Source organism: Pinus tabuliformis, chromosome Q, assembly GCF_031772625.1.
Source record: "Pinus tabuliformis cultivar Carrire ecotype Pingquan chromosome Q, CPIR1, whole genome shotgun sequence".
Classification (NCBI taxonomy): domain Eukaryota; kingdom Viridiplantae; phylum Streptophyta; class Pinopsida; order Pinales; family Pinaceae; genus Pinus; species Pinus tabuliformis.
Window position 1 is genome coordinate 1,191,401,019 of NC_142296.1, and position 7,639 is coordinate 1,191,408,657.

Sequence of the window (7,639 nt, forward strand, 5' to 3'; positions counted from 1 at the left end):
TAAGTTTTATTGCTTCTCAAATTGTTAGTTGCAGACACATTGGTTCCAAAAGTAAGAAATGTCATTATAACATCTACATTGTGGACAAATCTCGAAACAAGAATCAGTAGTCAGGTAAACATTGTATTTGTTTTTTTTTTTTTTGGTAATTTGCAAGGAGGATTAGTCTCCGTATATTTGTTTCAATTGAAGGATTTTAGTGATCAAATATCAGGATCATATATGTTTGTTTACCTCGCGCCCGGGATTGCCTGCGAGGTGGGTGCAGAGGTTGCGCAGATCGTTCCAGAGGATGCGCAGAGACTGAGAGCTAACCAGCGTGGAGGAGGGTCCCACGGTCGCAGAGGATGTTTGGGAACGGGATCACGGTTGCAGAGGATGCGCAGAGCAGGCGCAGACGGGAGCAGAGGATACGCAGAGGAGGTTCGAACCGGGAATGCACAATTCGAAAATGAAAATGGTGTTTGGGCGCGAGACGAGGGGGCTGTTTGAGGCTGGGTCCCGGTGCCAGCGCGTCGATCGTGGGGCCCGCGTTCCCGGAAATGGAGGTATACATTCGCCGGAATAACGATGCATGGCTTATGACCCATTCGACATCCATCCTATGACCAGCCTGACATACGGGCATTTAATGCCCTATGGCAGGCTGGTTAGCTCGCCCATCATGATTGCTGTGGCTGTATTAATAGCAACAGACGGCCGTTATCAACGACAACATACTTTGTGCTGCCATGCCCAGACCATGGAGAAACTTAGTGTTATTCGGACAGTATTTAATTGATAATGAAACATGGGATTTTACACCAACATCATCATCATCAGTTCAATCCTGACGTAAAGCCAACCCCTGTTGCCGGAATCCATGAATGGCCAGAAATGAATTGACCGACTGTGAATTGGGCTACCTCCGTGGCGCTTGTGATAACATGAAATCCCGGCCAACTGACACGTTTTGATGTTCCTGCACCGGCCGTAGTACAACGTTTGAAGGGCAAAGTTTCCGTCCCATTCCAGCCAACCGGCAGGATCGATCAAATCGTCGAGAGCTGATTGCATGAAAACAGTTCGAGAGTATTGCTTCCACGGCCTTCCGAGGTATGTCTTGATAGACCCTTCAACTGCTTGCAGATCAGAAGCTGCACTTACCTTGCAGTTATGGATGGAAATCCCGGTGTTTTGATTGGGATCGGTTCTTCCTTGAGCTGTAATTGTGTTCTGTTGTTGGTTCATGGGTCTTCTTGCCAAGATATTGCTATTCTGTATTACCACAGCTGCGTTGCCGAAGATAAAATCAACGGTCCCATAGATATCTACTTCTCGGTAAAATTGGCGAAGGGAGTAAACATATAACGTGTCCTGGTACCCTTTGATACTGCAACGATACACTACCGAGAGGTCTGCGCCTACTCGAAGTGCTACGGCTTGGTGCTTCTGAGCTCCCGCAGTGTTCTCGAACGTCATGTCTTTGGCAATAAATCCATTTCCAGAGACAGCTGTCACGCAAAAACAGTTAGTCGTTTAAGATCACAAGTACAGGAGAAGAAACTTAGTTTGAGAATTGTACATAACGACATCTATAATATAATTAAAATTTTAAGAAAATTGATAGCAACAACATAGATTTAAATTGTTACCGAAAGTTGCAGAGTTGAACGTAGTTGAACCATCTTGAACATTCTTGTTTCCGGTGACCACGGTTTGATCCATGCCATCGCCAATGAACATCAGATTTGTCATCTTCTTCGATATGTCTACATTCTCGTTATAAATTCCAGCTTTTATGTAGATCACATACCTCTTACTACTCTGTTGAGGTGCAGCGTTTACTGCTTGGGTGATGGTCTTATAATTCCCTGAACCATCTTGGGAAACCACCACGTTTGCTTGGCTTGCAGGGCTAGATGATTGTAAGAGTCTTCGATCTGCTACAGATAGCCATTCTGGAAATCCATCCTTCTCGATCCGTCCGTAGTGAGAATGGAACACCTCCCGTTTCAGACTCAATAAACGACGATTTTTCAAGCTGTCACGAGACATGCTCGAAAACTTGTACATGGAAAGGGAGTTGCTCAATAATTCTGACACATTAAGAACTCTGGAAGACAACAGAGGGCTTATGCTACTACTGGTTGTTAAATTGAAATCACGGAAACCATTTAAACAGGTGTCCTGATTCGTCAAGGCTGCGCTGAGCCAAGTGGGGATGTCTTTCTTGATGGAATCGTTGCTCAAGCAAACGTTGAGATGATCCATTGTATCTTGAAAAAGCTGGGCACAATCTAGCCATGCCGCGCTTTCTTTTTCATTCATGATATTTTTGTTTAAACTAATAGCAAATTCGTGAGCTTGTTGTACCAGTTCCATACTCTCTTTCATTACCTGACTCATCAAATTATCAATTGTTGCCGTCTCATAGGTAGCGTATGTAGCCAATGACGAGACACAGCGTTCAGGAAATCGTGTCTGGCTACAAACAGATCTTACTAAACTAGACAACGTTTTCCCACCATGAGGATCGCCGTAGCTTTCACTGGAGGAAACAGGAGCCCCAACTGCCACAACAATGACATCAAGCAGAAGTAATATTGACATCAGAACAACAAGGACAGATTGGTTTTTCAATTTTTGAGCAGTCTTCTCGTCGACGTAGTCGACATCAAGTCTAATCTTCATCATCTCTAAGCTAAGGACCTTTCAACCTTGGGCTATGCTGAAATTTAAATGCAAGGTCTCAGAATATCGTTAACTCTGAAGCTATCTAATAAAAAACGCGAAAACAAATAATGGGCATGTTCTGCATGAAGCATCGACCACTCTTATAGCGTGGTTGGTTTGTCGCTACTGATCAATGGGTCAAAGGAGTTAGGCTTGCCTTTGGAAGAGCACGTGGAATCGTTATCTAATATAGAATACCGTCGGATTCAAACATAGACGGCTGATGAATCATGAACGTTCTATATAATACGTAATCCATAAGGCAGTACGAAATACAACGGCGCTTGAGTCGGATAAGAATGGTTTGAACTTTGAACATGTCATGCGTCCTCGACAATTGCTATAATTCTGCCCAAATGTAATGTAAGTCATAGGTCGGTTTCCTCTTACGTAATAACATTTGATTGTCATTACCTTCGACTTGCTTTGCTTCGTTTTATTAAACACGCAATCAGTTCTGTTGTTTCTAGTCAGCTTAATTGTGCTGTGACATCTCTATACCAAAAACTTTTGCGGTCATAACCTTTGAATTTTGTACTCCAAGAACAGTCGTGAAGGAATGTACATTAGAGATTTTTGCCTAATTTATGAAACAGAAAATCTCAACCTTAAGAAGATTGGAGATATAAATGTAGATTTATGTTAAGTAAAACGATTGTACTTAGCTGCCTAGAGGTTAAGACTTCAACGACGTTAAGCCCCAATTAATATTCAGTGTTTTTATGAATATGTTTATATTTATTGCTTTTATGAATGGGTAAGAGTTCGTGTGAAAAGTATAAATTTTATAAAATAAATTAAATATTTTGATATGTTTACCAAATATTTAAAATTTAATAAAATATAGGTTAATCAAAGTGTTATTTTGTTTGGATAGTAATATTAATTTTGAAGTTTAGTTTATTAACCATAGGAATTTATTAATAAATAGTAAATTTAATTATTAATTATTAATTTTTTATTATATTAATTGATATTATATATGTCAATATCATATAACGTTAATATCATATAATGTTAACTGGGTTTATTTGGGATGATTGAGAAGAATGATTGGAATCTTTTTCATTCAATTTCAACTCCCACAAATGATATGGTAATCTTAGATATAGTGGCTTTTAGCCTATGATGCATTCCTCATATTGATATTAATGAATAAATTTCTATCATAACATTTAATACTAAAATCAGACTCAAACATATATGACATTATAATCTTTGATATAGTGGCTTCTAACCTATGATATATTCCTCATATTGATATTAATATATAACCCATACTAGCATATATATATATATATATATGAGATAAGGAATGAGATAATGTATGGGTTTGGAATCCATAGTAACATATATCTATGAGCTAAGTAATTCTTTTGGTAAGAATGAAAATACTTATTTTGATGGAATCTCATAGTCATGATTAATGAGGATTGATTATGTGTAATTAAAGTTAAATGGATAGAGATCTGTAACATGAACTTTCTTGAGATTTAAATTCATTATTTTATTTTTATTACAAATGAAGATAATAAGATTGGTATAATGAACACCAATAGGTGGTTTAGAATGTTTGGAATAACTGATTTTGATATATGGAGTCAAGTGTGAATTAGGTATCTATCCTTTAGTATTGTAATTCTTGTGCATGTGCTTGATTTAGGTATAGTTAATTTGATTTTCAAATTCTTGAAATGAAAAAATAAAAATAAAAATTGTGATAAGTTGATGAAATACCTTTTCTACATGCTTAAGATAAATTAGGTCTAGGATAGCCATAATAGTCTCCTTAATTATTTTATCAACTACATACTGATTGAATTCTATTTAAATTAATTAATTAGATAAATTATGAGGATTGAACTCATGAACTTCTCTAAAATATTGTTAGTTAATGAATTGAGTCAAAACTCATATTGTTTATGAACTTGATGGACTGCTTTCTTGAAATTTGATTAACTTGTAAATCATTGTTAAGAGAGTAACATGTTTAGAGATTAACATTTTATGTGTTGGGAACTTTGTTTTACTTAAACTTAAAGGATAAGGTATATGATTAATGAAAATATTATTTGAGTTCTTTTTTTAAAAGAATACGTGCTTGTGATATCTTTTCAGGGAGAAATTGAAGGAGAGTGAGATCACATTTTGATGTATTGGAATTGTTGCATGGTTTAGAAACCTAAGATGATTGTATTGTATATGGAATGGAAAAGATTGTTGGAATTAGTAATTTGTTCTTAGATGTATAGTTGTATGAGTATCTATTAGCCCTTTAAAAGGTTGTAATCTTTTGAGAGGGCGATAATTATCCTAAAAAAAATTAGCTCTAGAAATGCCCTTCTGATAGTCTAAATCTTATTTAAAATCAACAAGATTTTTCAAAGTTTGAGAAATATAAGGTTTTCATAGATTTTTTTTGTGTATATATTAATAGTAAGGTATAAGACCTGAAACCAAATGAATTGATTAATTATTGAATATAAATCATGAGTGATTTTATAGTTGGAAAACAGGTTGACTTGTAGTTATCAAGCTAGATTAAATAATATAGATATCATATTTGTATAATTGTGAGAGTTATTCTTGATTGCAAGCTTGCAAAAAGATATGTTTAATATGTTTTTGGAATGAATATCTTCTAACTCAATGATTCATAATTGATTCTCAAGTAAGAGAAGTGATGAAGATTATGGGAATTCAAGGAATGGTCTATAATACAAAAATGGGTCAATGAGGAATCTATGGAACCTTAACTTGTTAATTTAAAAAAAATGTGTCTTGAACCTCAAATTGTGATTTATCCTAAAGAGTAAACATTTAGTAAAATTTGTAGGTATATTCTAAAGATGCTTATTGTATGGATGTCTTATGGAATGAAAAGGGGAATCTTGTATTGAGAAGACATAAATCAAGTGGGTATAAGAGTGAGATATATATATGACATCATGCTTTGTTGGGTAGTTTCATTGGTAATTGTATGTGGATGATTTGATGCTTCTTGTATGAAACTTTGATTGTGAGATAGGATGGATGACCATTTTTGTTTATACAACTAATGTGGGAGTTGTTTGTGAGTTGGAAAGCTCAATTTTTCTATAGAGACTTAAAAGAATTACACATGAAAGATTATTGAATTCTTAATGCATTAGATAGTGAAAAGACAATCATGTGTAATGTGAGATCATTTTCATTTATATGAATAAATGTTTTATATGTTATATTATTTATAGATAATACTATCTAGATATAATATGCTTGATTAAATTATTGTTTCGATATAGTATGTATTGTGGTGCATGTCAACATTTATCTAGTATGGCATGACTATACATGGTACTTGATTAATAATGGAATGTTTGTCTTTATGGATAACCTAATTTGAGTTTAGAAAGATAAATATATTAAATAACTATAAGAAAACTTTGGGCCAAGTTTAATCCAAGAGGGGGAGTATGTAGTATCCCACCCCGACAAGGTTAGTTGTGTGACACTTAGAGAGGTTGATTTTGATGCAATGATATAAGATTATGCATGTCAAACTTATGTATATACTTGTATGCTATAGACATGGTTTGCATCAGCTCGTTATTGTGTGCTTATGATAATATCTATGGTTTTGTGTATAAGGCTACTTTTTGTTAAGTACATATTATCAATGTTTTCTATTTTGGTATCCTAATTTTGACATAGTTGGATGACATGGATGGTGATCCAAGATTAAGACACATAGTTCAATGGACGATCATGGTTATGTGGAACATATGGTTAATTATGATTTATGGATGAAAAATTATTTGTATGATTATATATGCTTAATTTTGTACTGAGCAGGATGTGGTAGGGGACCTAGTCGTTTGCCAATAAGGATGCACAAATTATAATGACTATGGAAGTCATTTTTTAAAACTAAAATGACGGTGGAATTCATGCAAAATTATTGATCTTGGACCAAGACCTTACCAATGAACCATCATATGGGTATGAGCTAAAGCCACCTTCATCACCTCAATCACTTCACACTTCTCTCCTTGATGACACTCATGGCTCTACTTAACTCTCTCTCTCTCTTAATGATACATTACACTCTCTCTTACGCACTCATCAAAGACATGGAATATTCCTCTTACACTCATTAAAAACATGTCATAAAATATTTCTCTTATGCTATCTTTAATGCCTATGTTACACTCTCATTAACTAAGGCATGCATACCTCTCCTTAATGGCACAAGTTACCCTCCTCTAAATAGAATATGCTACTTTTCCTCAAGGCATGCATATTAGTCGTCCTTTAGGACAAGAATTTGTTGCTCCTCTTATATATGTTTCTCATGTCTTCTTACTTCGGGGAGAAAGAGGTGCATCATAATACCAAGATTTGGAGAGACTTGAAGTGGATTGTGAGAGTGAGAGACTTGGGGAGTAGCCAAATATTGCGGAAATGAATATAAAATTCCTAAACTAAATTACCAAGTAGCTCTACCTGGTGGAGTTGACCATGAGGGGCATTGAGAGGAAGTGAAACTTATCTTCCTCAACTTGCCTTGTATATCTATCTACTGCTATATTTTGGTACTGCTTGTGAGCTCTTATAGCTCAAGGGTTCCAGGGGAGAAGTTCTCCATGGATATAGTTAGGTGGAAAAATGGATAGTTCAAATGAGTTGGTTAAGGAATTAGAGATGGATCATATTCTTAGCAATTGGAGTTACATATCTCATCAGGTATAAATTTAATTGTCTTAAAATTTTAGTATAGAATTAGCATTAAAAAAAAGTAGAAAAATAAATTGGTGTAAACATCTAATTTTGGTTTAAGCTTATGTTGTCTCAAATCTTATTGGCTAGTTGAAAATGAAGACTAAGAGTGGTATATATGTATGGATGGTTAGATCTCAAGTTGGAATTATTATTGGTACAATTT

The 7,639-nt window shown here is 35.1% G+C and overlaps 1 pseudogene across 1 annotated transcript; it reads right to left on the minus strand.

The window, feature by feature from the left end:
* Nucleotides 1-812: 812 nt before the first annotated feature.
* On the minus strand, nt 813-2,734 carry LOC149223994 (pectinesterase-like; annotated as a pseudogene). Its single transcript, XR_016249016.1, has 2 exons — nt 1,635-2,734; nt 813-1,493 (listed from the first exon to the last, which is right to left on the minus strand). The product of XR_016249016.1 is annotated as a pectinesterase-like (transcript).
* Between the last annotated feature and the right edge of the window lie 4,905 nt (nt 2,735-7,639).